This window comes from Erithacus rubecula (genome assembly GCF_903797595.1).
Source record: "Erithacus rubecula genome assembly, chromosome: 4".
Taxonomy (NCBI): domain Eukaryota; kingdom Metazoa; phylum Chordata; class Aves; order Passeriformes; family Muscicapidae; genus Erithacus; species Erithacus rubecula.
The window spans coordinates 33,554,059-33,570,824 of record NC_136686.1 but is presented as its reverse complement, the minus strand read 5'-3'; the positions used below and the strand labels follow the sequence as shown (position 1 = coordinate 33,570,824).

Sequence of the window (16,766 nt, the reverse complement as noted above, 5' to 3'; positions counted from 1 at the left end):
TGGGAGAAACAAAGGTGCTAAGGTTGAGTTGGAAAAGTTGAGGTGATGGAGATGAGAGGCTCTGCAGGTATGAAAAGCTTCTAGAGAGCATTGTGCACACAGGAGATGTCCAGCTCAGTCCCAACGAGGACAGCCACAGGGAATGTGTGGTGGCTGCTGGTGTGCTGCGGGAATGCTGTGAGTTTGCAGAATGCCTGTCCACCCAGGCTGTGCAGGAGAGGTGAGACAGGATACAGATTCACCCTCCTTGACTCCTGGCTGCCTTTTCTCCCATTATTCCTGAGACTCCATCTGGCCTCACTATTTTTACACACATACACATACCAAAAAAAAAAAAAAAAAAAAAACCCAAACCAAAGGGGGAAGATAAAATAAACACTTCATTTCTAACCTAATCAGCCCTTCTCTCACTAATTAGCACCCTCTGAGCACATCCACAGGCTGTGAGAGATACTCTGGGGCTGATAATGACCCCCAACCTGCAGTTGCATATGCTGAAGGGTCAGCAGAGCCAAGAGCAAGCCGTGGGGAAGCAGGGAACAGAGCGACCTCTGTCATTGGCTTTTTTCTCTGGAATGTGGGATGATGGAAAGGGGACATCTCTTTTTTTGCAGGGTCCCTTGTGGGTGCACGTGTGTGTGTGTTTTTTGGTGAGAGAGAGTGAATGTGTGTGTGCATCATGTGTGTCAGGAGGGGGGAAGCTGGAGAGGTTTGGAGGGAGGGGACTGGAACCAAATTCTGGCACTGAGCCCAAACCTGAAACACATGCCAATTTATGCCTCTCGCTGGTGGTAATGAAGGGCTCCGTTCAGGACACACGGGACACTAATTAAGGGGCTTCAAAGGCAGCTTTCTGCAGAGTGCTCTCTAAAGGGGGGCTGAGGGGAGGAAGGAGCACAAGAGGGGGGTGTTCTCCACTCAATGGAAGACTTCTGGCTCCTAGTGCTGCTGGGGAAGGCACTTTTTCTCTCTCGCTGTTTCCCATAGCAACTCCTACCCGTGAGAGCTGAGAAGGTGCAAGCATCTGGCAGCTCCAGGCCAGCCCTCAGCAGCCAGCAGGCAAGGCAGGCTCCAGTGTGCAAAGGTGGAAAAGCAGCATGGCAGAGAGGAAGAAAAGAAAAAGGTGGAACTGGGGAGGCAAATCGGTGTGATTACAAAGGTAGCACCTACAGTAAAAGGAGTTGCTGTTAGTCCCCAGGGATTTGCAGGGACAAAGCTCTGGGTCACTGCCGATCAAAACTCCACAGCTAAGCTTTGTCAACTTCATCCCATGGGGTTATTTCATGTGAAAGTTTGTGAATAGGACAATGGGCAGAGCTGGGAACGTGTGTCCATTGTGTCAGTCTGGGCATAAGGGCTTAGCTGGGCACCACAGACAAACAAAAACAGCACAGGCACCCAAACATCTCTAGCCCCCTTCCAGGAGCTTCACAGACCCTGGCCCTACAGCCTCTAAGCATTGCAGATTTGCTTATAGCTGAGTCAAAGGAAAGGAGCCAGGCCATGGAAGGGGTGATGTGACTCAGCCATGATCACCAAAGGTCTCAGTTCAAGTCTCCTGCTTCCTGCCTGATACCTTACCTTCCCACCTGTCCTCCCTCCACAGGAGTAAACATGAAACAGCAGCTCTGGTGAACAACAGGACTGTGCTGAGATTGATGAAATCGGGACAGAGTGTGGGAGGAAAAAGAAGAATAAATTGGCAGGGAGAGCAACAGAGTGTTAGTGAGAGACACGAAGAAAGGATGAGTGAGAAAGGTGGTGAGGAAAAGAGAGAATAGAGGGTTATCATGGATTATAGTCACTGGGCCATGCACCACACAGAGAGAGAAAGTGAGGGAAAGAAAAGAGAGGTGATATGAGCACGTGAAAAGGAGAAGTGAGAAGAGGCTCACAAAGAGCAAGAGAAGCAGACGGCTTGAGAGATGAGCAGTGTTTCGCTGATCCTGCTCAACAGCATGTTGCCTGCCATCACTCACCACCCCACAAGCTGCCAGAATGCCCTACAGTTTCCCTTGGTTTCAGACAGAGCTGTCTTCTCTATGCCAGGCAGTCTCAGCACCACACACAGGTCACCTGGACACAGCTCTTTGGGAGTCCGGACCAGTCCTGCCACAGGGAAACACAAGTACACATTATTTAACCAAGGTGAGGCAGAAGGCTTCCAGTACTACTCTAATGCTTCTCCACAATTGTTTAGTTGTAACTAAAGTTAGTTTTTTTAACCTTTCTGCCCTCTCTTGTTCACTGTCCTCCTGTGCACCAGCCCACATTTAACTGCTTATTCCGGATGACCTGCTCCATGTCTCCCATGCTCAGTGTCACCCAGCCACAAGCACGGCCACCTGCAGCCCAGAGCTGTTCAGCAGGGCTCTGCCTGCCACTGGAGACAGGGAGGGAGGAGGCTCACCCTGGAAGAAGCACCTGGGGTGAAAATGGCTGAGGTGTGACTGAGGCCAGTGGCTGCCCAGAGCAAGGACAGTGCAAGGCAGTTCTTAACAGCTGCTCTTGGGCAACAGTCTTCACATGCATATCCAGAAATTCCTTGTTTTTTCTTACTACTACCCAATGGTGAATCTTGCTGCCCAGCCAGAACGGTTTCTGAGAAGAGGTGGTCAGGCTCCTGGGCAGGCACAATCAAAAGGAAGTTGGATGCAGAAACACATTGCGGTGCTAGAATCAACCCTACAGCAGGTCTTGCAACCACTTGGGCTGAGTAACATCTGGGGTCTGCTGAGATCTGCAGAGAAAATAGATCTCAGGTATCAGATGCAGCCTTGGAAGGGCTTAGCTCCATCACTGATCCTTGCCTCATCCAAGCATAACAACCACAGCACAAGCCTGACAAGTTCAGGGCACTTGTGTTCTGCCTCCACCATCCCACAGCCCACCAAACAATTCCCATCAGCTGATAACAGCTGCTGAACCTTTTCAAGGCAACCCACAAAAGACCTAAATCGAAGGGAGAACAGAGCTGATCACCAGCCCCCTCTGACCATAGGGGAATAAACAGCCAAGACATTCAGGTTCACAGAAAGACACCAGCCTTAGTTTCCATGGAGAGAGGAAACAGGAACACTCTCCAGCTCCCCCCTTCATCTCCCAGTTCTTCCTTCTCCCCCCACACCTCACCTTTCTGCCCTGTGCAATCCAAATTGGACACCAAGCCAAAGACAGATAAACAGGCAACTAGTGAATCACTCTTATTAAGTTTGAACTTATTATTTAAAAAAATAATAAAAATGAAAAACATGAAAAGAGGGAGAGAAAAATCAAAGCTGGGATTACAGGCTTAGCAAGCATGAGTGCATATTCAGCCTACACTGTTCTCTTTGTGACTCTGTCACACCGGTAGACTGCTAAGAGAGTTATACCATTACTAACATGACAGCATTGTCCTATACAGCCTGGATTAGAAATCCCAGTGGCTGTGTGGAGGAGAAAAGTCCCTTGGCAGTGGCAGGCACTTGGCCTCATGATGCCTTCCACTCACAGCATGCTGGCCAGGCAGGGAGAAGTATTCAATTATCAGACAGGCTCTGCCTTTTCCTAGGCCAGCTTTCTTTCATTGTCTGACTGCTTTCTCCCTGGCCAGTGATGCCTGAGAAGTTCTGTCATGCAAGAGAAACTCAAGATGGTCCAGGCAATTCCTGAATCAGGCAGACTTCTCACAGCTGAACCCCTGCTCCTCCTTAGAAATATACAGTCTTCTGCAAGTATGGATGGGATTCAGTCTTGAAGGTGGTGAATATCTCATTCACCAGCATAGGATCTCCAACAACTGCCTGGAAAACTGGATCTCCTTGTTCTCTGCTGGGCAGGAACATCAGTCAGTTATGATTCCTTCACTTTTCTCTGGCCTAAAAATCATCCTACTGAGCTGAGACTGATTGCCCTCATTACTTCCACTTCTTAAGCAGGATCACACCAGTTTTTAAACACATCAAAGACATGTATGTTGCTCTGATGCATTTTTCAAACACTTCCTTTTCCAAGTAATCCCCATATAAACATCACCCAGAGCACCAAAGCAATCAGATAATCACCCATAGCCTCATCCACTGTTTGTACCCTTTGTGATGTCCTTGGGGACTGTGTTTCCTCACTGGGACAGTGGTGTTATAGCATGTCTGGGAACTGGGACAGATTGACAAGAAAAAGGCAGCTGGTAACAATAAATGTATCACCCCGGCCAGGATGCAGAAAGAGGAAAGGTCATTGTGTAACGTGGTCTCTCACTGCAGCCAGAATTCCTGCTTATGTGGCCACCAGTGCAGGGGCTGAGCTTTGGTACCACTGAGGGAAGATAAACTGGATGCTGCATGAATTGGCTGTGTCAGTCCCTGAGTCTTCAGAGAGGGAAAGAGGAGCTGGAGTGAGAAAGGCAGTGAGCTGAGAGGAGGAAAGAACTGGGTATTCAGTGCCTGGAGGGTGAGGGTCAGGACCAAGAGCAGCAGAAGGAGCTGCCTAGGACAGCTGCTCACCCAGATGGTCCCCAGTCTGCAGCCTTCAGATCTTGCCTTAGCTCCAGCCCCGTGGCTGGTGCTTGTGGCCTCATCTCCCCACATCTCTGTTCTGCAGCCAGTAAAGCCAGTGGTGGGGCAGGCTCTGTACCACTGCAGGAATTGGGGCAGGGACCATTCAGCATTCACAGCACCTCAATACTACTTTCTCTGTCCCAACCCAAAGAGATAAGAGAAAAAAACCACAGTTTTTCTTTCCAAAGTTGCCCCAGGGCTAGGATACAATTTTTTTATGGCCCAGTTCTTAGCCTATTTGCATTTTGTATTTTTACTTCAACTGCTGTTTGTTTCCAGATATTTGGGATGCCTAATGATTTTCAAAGCACTGTTTATTTTAATCCTTCTAATTTATTAATAAATTATTTGCCCTCGAAGTGCTTGGGAAAGAAGGGTAAGGAAGTTATAACCAGTGCTTTGAATAAAGCATCAAACTGTCATATGATCACATCAAAGCAACAGCAAGCAGATCACTTTGTTGGCTATATCATGATACAGCCTCACAGGTCCTCCAGCTTGGTGTCAGGTTTCTTCATACATGTCACCCTGCAACACTACCAGGCTCACCAGTTCTGAGGATGAAGTGAAAAATAGCAATGCCCAGAGGCAGCTCTCTCTGAAAAGTCTTCCCCTTCTCACCCTCTGTTGTGAGAATGTAACATGCCACCATGGTGCAGATAACATAAACCATGCTGACATCCACGTGGATTTGCAGGCAAGGTTGTAATCTTCCCATAAATCACAGGTGCACTCAGCCTCCACTACACTCTCTTCAGCCCAGTGCTCTGTGGCAAGGCTACAGTTTCACACACAGGACAGTCCCTGAAAAACACAGTGAGCATAAAACACTGCTAATCATGCAAATGAAGGGCTTGGAATCACTGCTAGTCAGTCCCAACAGGAACATGCCAAGTTTTCTCAACACCAGAAAGCAACTGACAGATCCTGGAAATCCTGAGGACTGCCATCAAATAACTTTTCCCTTCTCCAGGAAAGCTGTGAGTGTGCCCCGTCATGTGTTTAGGAGCCTGCACTTATCTAGGGCCTTAAGACCACATACAGTCTTTTGCAGCTGACAACTTCATCACACCCTTACTGCTGCAAAGCCCATTTGCTCTCAGTGATCCCACTGAGATAAAGATCCCCTTTCTCCCATCTCACGCTGACCTGTCAGCCTTGAACACGTTAGTCATGGGCTAGCCTTTGCCAGGGACACACGACCTGCAGGAAACAGAAGCCTCTCTCTTCTGTAGTGGCAGGGATTGCTGCAAGTGTACATCTTGTGCTAAAGGGCTGAGGTGATTCCACAAACAGCTCTCTGAAAGCAGCCTGAAGTTGCTGCTGGTTGTCATGATGAGTTAGTTGTGCTAGATGTCCTCCAGAAGCACCGTTCTGCCTGGGAATAGACAGTGACTACTGTTTAGAGGGGGTGAACACATCTTGCCTGAACAAGCTGATGACAACAGCCAGCACAGCTGTCTGGCATGGGGGGACACCTGCACCCATGTTCTCTTGGTACTTGTGGATAAATTGACAGAAACAGAGGTGCCTCAAGAAAGGCGATGCATCCTCTTTCACACAGGATGCAGGAAGAACAAAAACATTTCTGCAGTGCCAGTTGCAAAGCAGATTCCAGAGTGGATCTCCTTGCTGATATCCACAGGTCCTGTCAGTGCTGAGGCAGCCTGAGCAGAAGTGAGCCCAGCCTGGCTCTGCACCCATCTAAAGGCAGGTGCCTGCATGCCCAGCAGCTCAGATGCAACACATCTGCAGGACACCTGTATCACCAGGAGTGCCAGGGCAGGCACCTTCCTGGGATCAGTGGTCACAGCAACAGATTTCTCCCCTCCCAGATCCCCACCACAGATTAGGCCCACAGCTCCAGGGGGCATTCCAGCCCCTGCAGAAACATCACTGCTGAGTGCTCACTGCACACTGCCATAGTCCTAGTCACCATATTAAATTTTTTGCTTCTATTCTTTACTTAAAACCTCCCTTCTCTCCAAGCTGCATCTCCCATCTGATGAAGGTGAGCCAGAGCCAAGGGCTGACTACCACAATGCTTGCTGGCTCCCCACTTTGAAGAGTGCCAGCCTGCCAACAGAGCATCTCCCTTTCTTCCTTCCCTGACTCCCTGCATTCCCACCACCTTTTGCAAGCACAAGAAGAGCCACCTGGGGAGGCATTGAGACTGCTCACCCTCTTCCCTAGCTGTTCCCTCTCTCCCATCTCATCCCTGTGTGTGGACACCCTGGTGGCACCTACCCACTCACTGGGAGGGGCACCAGAGACACGGTGTCTGCCCTGCCCCTGGTACTCAACATCTGACACCTTGTTTTGAGGGCATAACCATTCCAGCAGCCTTTTCCTCTCACCCAGACCCCCAAAGTGAACAGGCAGTGATCCATGCTGGGCAGGAAGAAAAGTGATGGAATGAATCCCAGCACCCTGCTCTGTGTTGTGGATAGGGCATTATCTTCTCCCTACAAAAAAAGTGTGACTCTCCTCTTGGCTTGATTGTGGGCACTCAGTTGATAAAGTCAGGTTATTACCTGCATACCCTGGCAAGGCACAACTCTCCTGTCTGCCCATCTCCCCTGGGGCAGGGAGCTCCCTGCTTTAACAGAGCCCAATCACCCAGCGAGTTCTCCTGTGTGGCAGAGGAAATAGAGATCTTTAAAACAGGGTTTTAATTGAGTCCTCAGCTTGATGATGTACCACTTAAAAAGAAGGCCTGGATGAATGAACCCTGATCTTTGCTCTCAAAAAGGTGCACCAACATGTGATAAGGACTTTAGAGAGAAATAACAAGGGGAACAGCATCTCTTGGAGCCTTCCCGAGAGGAGCATAACCAGCTCATGTGCTTAAGGCTGTAACCTTTCTCCTTCTCCCCATAGGTCTCTTGGTGTCTTTTCTTCTGTTGCCTCTCTGATCCCTGAGCAAAGAGCACAGTCTTAGCAACCCAGCCTCTGCAGGGAAGTCCAAGAAAGGCCAAACTCTCCAGGATCATGCCTTACTTGTTGAAGGGCACAGGGAAGGACCATCTGCCTCCAGGATATTTCCTCCAGCAGTGGCAAACACTTGAGGCCTGGGAAAAAGGAGCAGAAGTTGGCCAATATAGAGATGCCTCCCCAGACCTCCCAAACAAGTGGAAAATGGTGGATTTTGTGAGTTGGCCAAAACTATGAAATTATTAAACATCACAAAGTTATTTCACAATCATAATGCCCAGTGTTCACTTTAACTGTTCTTCATTGTTACATTTCATAGCTGCACACCAGGTGCTTTTCTGCTGGGAAGAAAGGGGCTGTAAAAGGCGAAGGAGAGACTGCTCTGCACAGAGGGATGTGTCTGTGGGCATGGAGGAGGGCAGGCATTTCTTCTCCATGCTCCTCAGCAGGAGTGAGCAATAAGGAACATGCTGGGAAAGGCCAGCAGCACTTGATTGATACATATGGGTCTGTGTGCAAGAGGTGCCAGCCAAAATGAAGAGACCATTCCTGCATTAAATCACGTTCAGTGTGTCCATAAAACTGGCAAGTGCAAACCTCCTGTTGTGAATATTGACATGTGATGTGCCCACAGTGGCCCTGGGACGTGTCCCCAGCCCGTGAGCGTGCGAGCAGCCCCACGGGCCGTGCGTGTGCATTGCCTGCTGCCAGGGCACCTGCCCACTGGGGAACTTTCCATTTCAACCAGCTGACAGCTGCTCTCCTGAGTTTCCTGGACACCAATAATGTTTTCCCTTTTCTAATCTCCCCGATGTAAATCCATTCACAACGAGCGCCTAGAGACTTTTAATTCCATCGGCATTAAACTCACTAAAACCTCTATTACCAAAAGCTTTTAGGATTTTCCCCAGAATCTACAAGTCAAGTTCATAACATGACAGAACTCCACCTCTCTAGGGTGTCTGAGAAATTAATTCGTGCTTTCTAAACGCCAGGATCACTGACCAGACGTTCAAAGTATCCCCCTTGCATTAGTAAGCTTGAGTTGCTGGTACAACACGGCCCTTGCCAGGGGCTGAGCTGCCTCCTGAAACACCTCTAACATTCTGGGAAGAGCCCTCTCCCTGCATCAGGCAAGAGCAGATCACCTGCCACAGCAAAGCAGCACCAGAGGTTCACAGATGCTGTGTTAAAGGGAAGTGGTTCATTTCAGTGCTCCTTTGCTGCATTCATTGCTGGCAAACACATCACAACACCAGTGCTCCCCTGTACCAAAATAAGTGAGAAGATGGTGTGGTCTCACCTCAGTGCTGCACACAGGCAGGCACTGTAAAAGCACGAGGATTATCCAGCTCCACCTCTGTAGAGAAGGTGGCTGGGTGCCGAGACAAATTGAAAGTGGTTGTGGTGGAGGGGTCAGACAGCTGTGAGTCAGTGAGTGAGGTTTCTAAATGCTGTAATACTCCAGCGATGGTGCACTTATCCTTTGGCCCTGGAGGTTCATTGGCTGCTGTAATAGAGCAGAGAGATGCAATCATCTTTTGATCCCAGAGGTCTTTTTAGGTGCTATAATAGAGTAGTGATGATCAAGCCATCTCCGAAGCCTTGGGGTTGCTGGCACGCTGCACGGGTGACGTCAGTGTCTCTCGGCCCCCACAGTCCCCAGCTCCTGCATTCCAGGAGAGGTGTTGAAGATGTTGCTTACACCCCAGAGGTTTGCAGGGACTGTGGTGATGTCAGCTTTGACACCCTGCCAAATTCCCTCTGGCCTCAAAGGAACTTGTAACCACGTGGAAAGGTGTGATACTGACCCCAGGTCTCTTAGCACTGGGACACAAGCCTGGCTGCTCCCACTCTATCCACATCAGCTGCGGTGGGTGCAGCTCCAAGCCACCCACCAAAACAAATCACAGCTCTAAGAATTCAAGAGAGCTCACAGAGATCCAGCAAAGAGCAGCATGCAAAGATGATCCCCAGTGGTTTTATCTGGGTTAAAAACATTTCCCTGTGAAGCAATCACTCTGCTCACACCTCATGGGCTGTCCAGGAAGGAGACATACTTACAAGGAATCTGGGGTTTGTGTGTAGCACACAAAAAACTAGAAATCAAACAGGCTAAATTAGCCGAGCTGCTGAAGATTTCAGCATCCTGTATGATGGACTCAGAAAACAAAAACAAACAAACAAACAAACAAACAAACAACAAGAACTAGGACCATGCTCCTGGGTAGGGAATGCTGTTGGACAGGAATGATATGTTTGTAGACTTAGGCCCTTACTTCCTCCACACTGAAGAGAGGAAGAAGTAATCAAATAAGGTTTCAGGGTTTCCATAGGCTCAAGAATTTCTCTTCTCCCTTCAGCCCTAGCAGATGTTTAATTCTGAGCTCCAGCTTGGCCTGAAAATTGGGAATTTTGCTTTACCTGTTAGATACCCTGTTATCCTGGCACTGATTCCTGCATCCATAGTTCAGGTGGAAGATGGAAGCATGGGCAATCTCCCAGGGATGTCTGGGAACTTTGAAGGTTAGGTTTCTAATCTGAAACAGTATCAAGAGTTTAGGTGGGTTTACACCTTTTCTGTGGCAGGACTGGGGTTTGGTTCTCCCCAGAACTGAGTTCAGACTCAAGAGGATGGAAATTCTCCTTTATACTAGGGACTTCAACATGATTACACATGAACAGAATTTCACTGGTCACGTCCCAGCAGGTAAGATGTTCACAAGAGAACAACCATTCCAGGTCAGAGAAATATCCACACTGGCTCTCAGGAAAAACATTACTGGAATGTGGGGGAGAAAAACATCAAAGCAGACAAATGAGGGATGATGCACTCCTGTCCCAATTTTCTTATTTCCTGCAATGAGTTGCAGGCTAATATAGGCTCTGAAGACTGAACCTGCAGGTTCAGGCTCCAAAACTGGGCTCATGTTTAGTTAAAGCTCATTGGGGTACTCTTGTTCTCCACAAAACACACAAATTCACCATGGGCCTTTCTAAATTCTTGGACCTGACAAATTCTCATGTCTTAGACCTCCACAGTTCAACCCTGCAAACCTGAATCCCATTCCCTGTGCATTCCTTCACTCCTAGATGATCAGGGAAGGAAGGACAGATATCCTCATAGTCTCATAATTTAATTTCCTACCACCATACACTCACAGTCTGCTGTCTGACTCCAACAACAACAACCCCTGTCTCCTCCATATCTTCACTTGGGGCTGTTCACAGGCTTTCTGTCTCGTCCCAGAGCCCCTTCAGTTTTCCAGCATCTCTTCAGAAACAGGCTGACCCAGGTTTGGCTTGCAATTCCAAATGAAGCAGCACTGCAGGTGTACAAGAGCTCTTCCAGAGCCCTCTCTCCCCACTGCCTCTGCATCCAAACAGCTGATTTGCCTGCTCAAGGGCATCACAGCATGGGGCAGAGCTCTGCAAAGACATTCACCTGCACTTTCATTTGGCTGATATTCTTGATTCAGGACCTTTTGGGTACCTAAAGAGTTTTGAGTCTGCCCTGCAGCACACATTACTTTGAACATACCAACATTCAGTTTCATTCACCAGATCACAGTGCATTCATTTCACTTAGTTCTCTTTCCTAGGCATTTCCCACAGCCCTTTCTGTCCACAGCCAACATAATAATTTTGTCTCATCTGCTGATTTCCATACGGTATCTCTCCTCCCACCTTTCCAATTCATTAAACAATAAGGCAAATCACAAGGGATTTAGAAGAGAACCTGGAGGCCACATTAACCTTTTGCCATGGTGAAACTTGACTGTTTAATCCCCTCATTCTTTCAGTCTCCTACTCAGTTTTTGATCTATGTCAATATTTTGTCTCTCACTGACTGCTTAGCTTCTTTAGCAGCTCAAGTGCACGATCTTTCAAAAGCCTTTTGGAAGTCTAAATACATTATATCACTTGGTTCTCCTTTATCCACTGCATTATTGACACATTCAAAAAGTTGTAGGAGATTAGCATGATGCAGTTTTCCCCTGCTGAACCCACACTGGATAGGCCCTATCAGACCACAGTCTTCCAGATGTCTTCAAGCACTGCTTTTTAATTATCGTTCCCACCAGTTTACCAGATACAGATGCAAAGCCTACTGATCTTTAATTCCCCGGATCATCACTGAAGCCTTTTTTTAAATATAGGTACAACATTTGGTCTTCTCCAATTCCCCGAATCAGTAGCTTTTTTTTTTGTTGTTTTTTTCACAAGAGATTGCATATTTTTGTTAGCAGCTCAATCACTTAAGCTCCTTCCAAACTCTCGGATTTAACCATCTGGACTTGATAACTTATTGTTCAGGGAAAGGGGGGCGGAGGTTTCGTAGTTGCTGGAGGTTTTTTTCACTGTGTTTGTGGGTTTTTTATGAGTTGCTTTGTCCCAGCACCCATTATTCTACCAGCATATTTTCCAACAGATCCTCATCTAAGCAGATATAGGAAGAGAATCTCACAAATACTGTTGGTAGGGACAGCTGATACAAGAGAAATAATAAGAGAATTCAGCTCCCCAGCAACATCCTAAAAATGGAGATACTGAGTCACTTTAAGCACAGGAGGTGACTGGAATTGATCAATGCGAGTTTTCTTGGATAACATCCACCCTGTTCTGACCAACCGGGCTAGTTTTGCTCATTTGTTTGGGTCTCTTGCTGAATAGTGATTTCCATTTTGACCCCAGAAGACTCAGGGCAGGAACAGTGCTAGCTTGATTATATACAGCCTAAGGTGTGATGAAAAGAAAGTGACCTCAGTGCTGGGGGATGCATGAACCTGGGAGGAGATGAAACCGAGCCGGGATGAAAGGAAGTAAATCAGAAGGTGAGCAGAACATTGCTGGGCTGTTAGCTCCTGTGATTGCCTTTCAACTGCATCAGCCACAAGGCATGAAATGTAATGGGCAATGCTGGAGAACTCAAATAAGTAGCCCCATTATATGAGTGTTTCTCCCTTTGTGCCAGACTGGTTCTTGATAGATTTCACCATGCTGGCAGTTAGGATTGGGGCACAGCCCCGTGGCCCTGATGTGCCACTCACTTTAAGCCATACCTTCCACTGGTCCTACAACAGGGAGTCAGGGAGGAAGCTTGAGATGGAATAGAAGCACCCACAGGTTTATGTCACAGTTAGCACACGACCGGCTGTGGGTACATGTTCACCTGCCTGCAAGCCAACTCTGGCATTGCAGCTTCTGGAAACCATCACACTCTCCTCAGAAGTGACACTGAGATCTGTGTGAAATCTACCCTGTGACAGACCTGGCATACCTACCTTGCCTGATGGACATGTACTCAACTATTTATTTCATAAAAGAGGAAGAGAAATTTCCATAAATCTCTCTTATCAAGTTGCTGCTGTTCAGCTCTTTTGTGACATATTGATGGCACAATTAGAGAAAAAAAATAGAAAAAAGTTGTGTACTTTGTTGAATTCATTACCTGCAGACACTGCCTATGTGGGGTACTGTGGCCATAAGTATTTCTGGGGAGCCTTCTAAAGGCAAGTCTGTATCTCCCTCTGAGACCTCACCAACATCCCTCCAGTACAGAGCAAGCAATTCTCAGCAGTGCTGGGCAGCACATTCACTTCCTCTGGCTCTGTGGGGCGAGGGCCAGGAAAACAGAGGACACAAGGAGGGGTTTCTCAGCCATGTTCCCTCCTCCATATCGGGAGCAGACAAACATGCACAAGGAGAAGGCATCTCAAAGCAGGACAATCACAGGCTGGCTATTCCCTTAATTAAGGAGGTGGATAGAATACGAGCAGTTTACTGTGCAGAGCTAGTCCTCCTGCCACAGAGCTTTTGAGACCACATCCCTGCCCAGTACAAATGTGGTCAGGTCAAACTCTAGTCTGCAGTATCAATATAAGATGCTTCCATACCACACTGTCACTGCAGGGACACGCTGCTTTCTTTCTGCCTCCCTCTCCACCCCTTTTTTCCTCTGCTGCTTCTGTCCTTTTTCTCTCAGGTCCTCCCTCTTTCTCATTGTAGTGCATCCCCTCCCTACTCCGTGTGTCTTGGACTCCCCTTTCCCTTTGCAACACGTCCCTCCACTGCCTGCAGCCCTCTACCTCCACAAATCAAGAGAGAGCTCACACTGGGACAAGACAGAGAAGGAACCTGGGGGACAAAAAGGTCTTCTTGATGCCTGACTTAGCCCAACAAGACTCCCAACATACCAGATACAGCCCTGCTGCAGGTGCTTGTTTGGGCAGGGCATGGACATGGACACTCACACGGACACTACTGCACAGGCAGGGAGGTAGAACAAATCCCATCCAGCTGCTCTTCTAGCAAGGCTTTAGCTTGTCTCCCTCTCCTCGCATGCACTGGTCTGTCATGTGTGTGTGTCTCAGGGCTGGCAGTGGCTGTGCAGAGGGTGCAAGGGGGAGGTGCAATGACAGAGGCTAGGGGTGGCCAGCTGCCAGTCGTGGCCTGTACCAGGGTCCCCTCAGTCCCCTGACACACACAGACACGTGCCACGGCTGCTAGGGGAGGCCCAGCCAAGAAGCCTGTCCTTCTCCACTGAATCTCTACTCTGTTTCCTAAGTGACAAGCCACAAACTCTCTTTCTCTTCCCAAACAAACAGAGGCTTGAGAGAATCTCTGCCTCAGCCCTGGCAAGCAGCGCCCTGGTCATTAGGGATTCTCCTCCAGCATCCAGCCCCCTGCGAGTGACAGCACTCAGCCATGTCAGCAGAGCCCACAGGCTGAACCTCCCTGTCCCCACTGCATCTCTCTGTGCAGCCTGAAGCCTTGCTCCTTCACATCCCTACTCCCCAAACCCTCCTCTCCCACTGTGTTTGTGGCTACTGCCTGCTCCACGTAAAGGCAGGGGAAACTGCAGCACAGAATGGTGACCAGTGTGAGAGTTTGCTAGGACTAGGACCCTTAGCAACAAGGTTTGGTAGACGGTGTCACATCTTGCCTTCAACCTCCAAAAGCTCATTTTTCTGGGATTTATAGTAAAACTGACTTCAGACTGCTAAACCTGGTCAACAAATTCTCCTCCTAATCACCAGAGACTTGCCCACATCCACACAAAACCATGAGGTAAATCACCCCTCACCACCTTCCTTCCCTTTGGCCCTTCAGCACAAACAAATTACCTCCCTCAGTAAGACAAGCACCTGAGTGACAGACCTGGAAAAAGTCCCTGCAGTGTAACAGTGAGGGTTTGCACTCATACTCTGCCCCAAACGAGCACCTGCCTCCAGTGGGGCTGGCTCAGCCTGCGTCCATGGTGCAGCCCCATTTTCTGCCAGCATGATCCTATGAGGAATGATAATGCCTCTCCTGGGCACTGACCTGTAGAGTGGTCAGGGCTGGAGAACAACATCCTCCTTCTGAGACAATATTTCCCTCCTCTTCCCCTTCCTCTTCAGCACGATGCCTGCCCTCCTGCCAGCCAATGCCATCCTCTCCAGCATCTGCCTGGAGTGGGACATGGCTTGCTCCCAGACTGTAATTTAACCCTCTTTCAGACTGGCTTGCCTGACAGGAGGGACTGAACCAGGCTGGCTGCAGCATGCAATTACATCTGTCAGATTAGCCGTAGCACGCACGATCCGGAGCACGTGCCAGATGTGGCACACAAACAACGCTCGGGCCAGCACCAAGACAGGGTTGTGCAGACAGATAATACCCAACACTACATAAATCTTGCCAGTACAGAGTTAAGCCAACATTGTTTTCTAAACAAATCTCAAACAGCAGAGTGAAGTCATACTGGATCAGCATTTTCTACCGTGTAGCTGCAGCAGTTTTGACCCAGCACCAAGCTCCCTAGAGCTGGATTTATTGTCTTGTCCACCCCGAGTCAGTGCCAAAGCCATGTCCTGAGAGGACAGAGGAATTTAACAAATGCCAAATGACTTTGGAGGCTCCATATGGGAAGAGCTTGCTTTCTGCAAACTCTCCAAAAGTGACACCGAGTGTGACTGCATGGGCACGCTCCCTGCCAGGCTCCATCCAAGAGGAGGAGTGACACATCAACAGCACCACGGTCACTTGTCACCCGTGACACAGGCATGCATGCACCAGAGGGTGTGAACCACAGGGGAAAATATCACAGTATCATCAGCTGGCACCAGCATCCAGAAACAACCCCACTGGGTGGCATCAGCCCTTCCCAAGGCTAACCAAAGCTGCTCCTGCCAGGCATGGTGGTCACAAAGGAGGAGAAGTGAGGAACAGGTGCTGAAAGAGGGAAAAGCAGGGCTCAGGGCACCCCAGAGAAGGAAGAAAAACATCAGAGGCACCAAAGAGAAGCTGAAGGCAGTAGTTTGTGTAGAAGGATAGGTATTGGAGTAGTGGGTCAGGGGGCGTTGAGGAATGGCAGATGGAGAAAACTGATGGCAGAGTCATGCAGTGGGAGCAGAGAGATGCACTGGAAGATGCAATGAAAGATGTGCCCTCCTGGTCAGCATCACCAGGTGGGACCTGGTGAGGGGAATAACCCATCACCTCCTTCAGGGGACACCACACCAGCACAACTGTTGGGGCTGCACAGCAGCACAGACCCTTCCCATCAGAGAAACACAACAGCCCCCAAAATCCGACTCAGGAAAAATCCTAGTCTCTGCCAGAGTCTGTGCAGATCCTGAAATCACAGCCTGGCAGGTTGCAAACTCCCAGACCTCCCCTTTAAAATCCACTCCTCTGAGGTTACCCGCTTTGCCAGCAGCTCATTGCTTTAGGGTCTATTTTGGGGAGAGGCATCTCCAGGCACGTTCATGCTCCTTGAGGACTGGCAGCGTGTCTGGGCCTGCCCAGGCACTGGGAGAAACAGCTGCTCCCACTCCCCTCCCATTCCCAGAGCAGCTCCAGCAGCACAGAGACACAGCATGGAAATAGTGCCGCTGATCTTCCTGCTCTCCCTGCAGAGGAACTGAGGAAGGGGGCACTGAGGGCAGCCCCAGGCAGCAGGAGGCCTTTCAGGTGCTCCCAAGAGCTTTGCGCCCCAAAATGGGTCAGGCTCGGCACAGGGCCCCTTCACTGCCTGTGAGGGCACACGGCGTTCCCAGCTTATGAAACACCCTGTCTCCAGTAGGAAAACATCCCTTCCAGTTGAGAAGGAGCACCAGGGGACAGCAGATATCAGTGACAAAGAGCATGCCCATCACCCCAAAAGCTGTAGCAGGATGGGCTGGGTATTCACAGGAGATACCTGACTAGGAAATGGAGGCCAGCACTTTCTGTGGGGAATTAGAATCCCCAAAATATCTGTGAGATGAGGAGGGAGGGGGAATCCTCCCCTCTGTGCCCCACTCCCAG

The 16,766-nt window shown here is 49.2% G+C and overlaps 1 protein-coding gene across 4 annotated transcripts in view; it reads right to left on the bottom strand.

Annotated features, from left to right (window-relative positions):
• ELFN2 (extracellular leucine rich repeat and fibronectin type III domain containing 2) overlaps positions 1-16,766 on the bottom strand; it is a 74,109-nt gene that overhangs the window by 18,554 nt on the left and 38,789 nt on the right. The window lies entirely within an intron of this gene.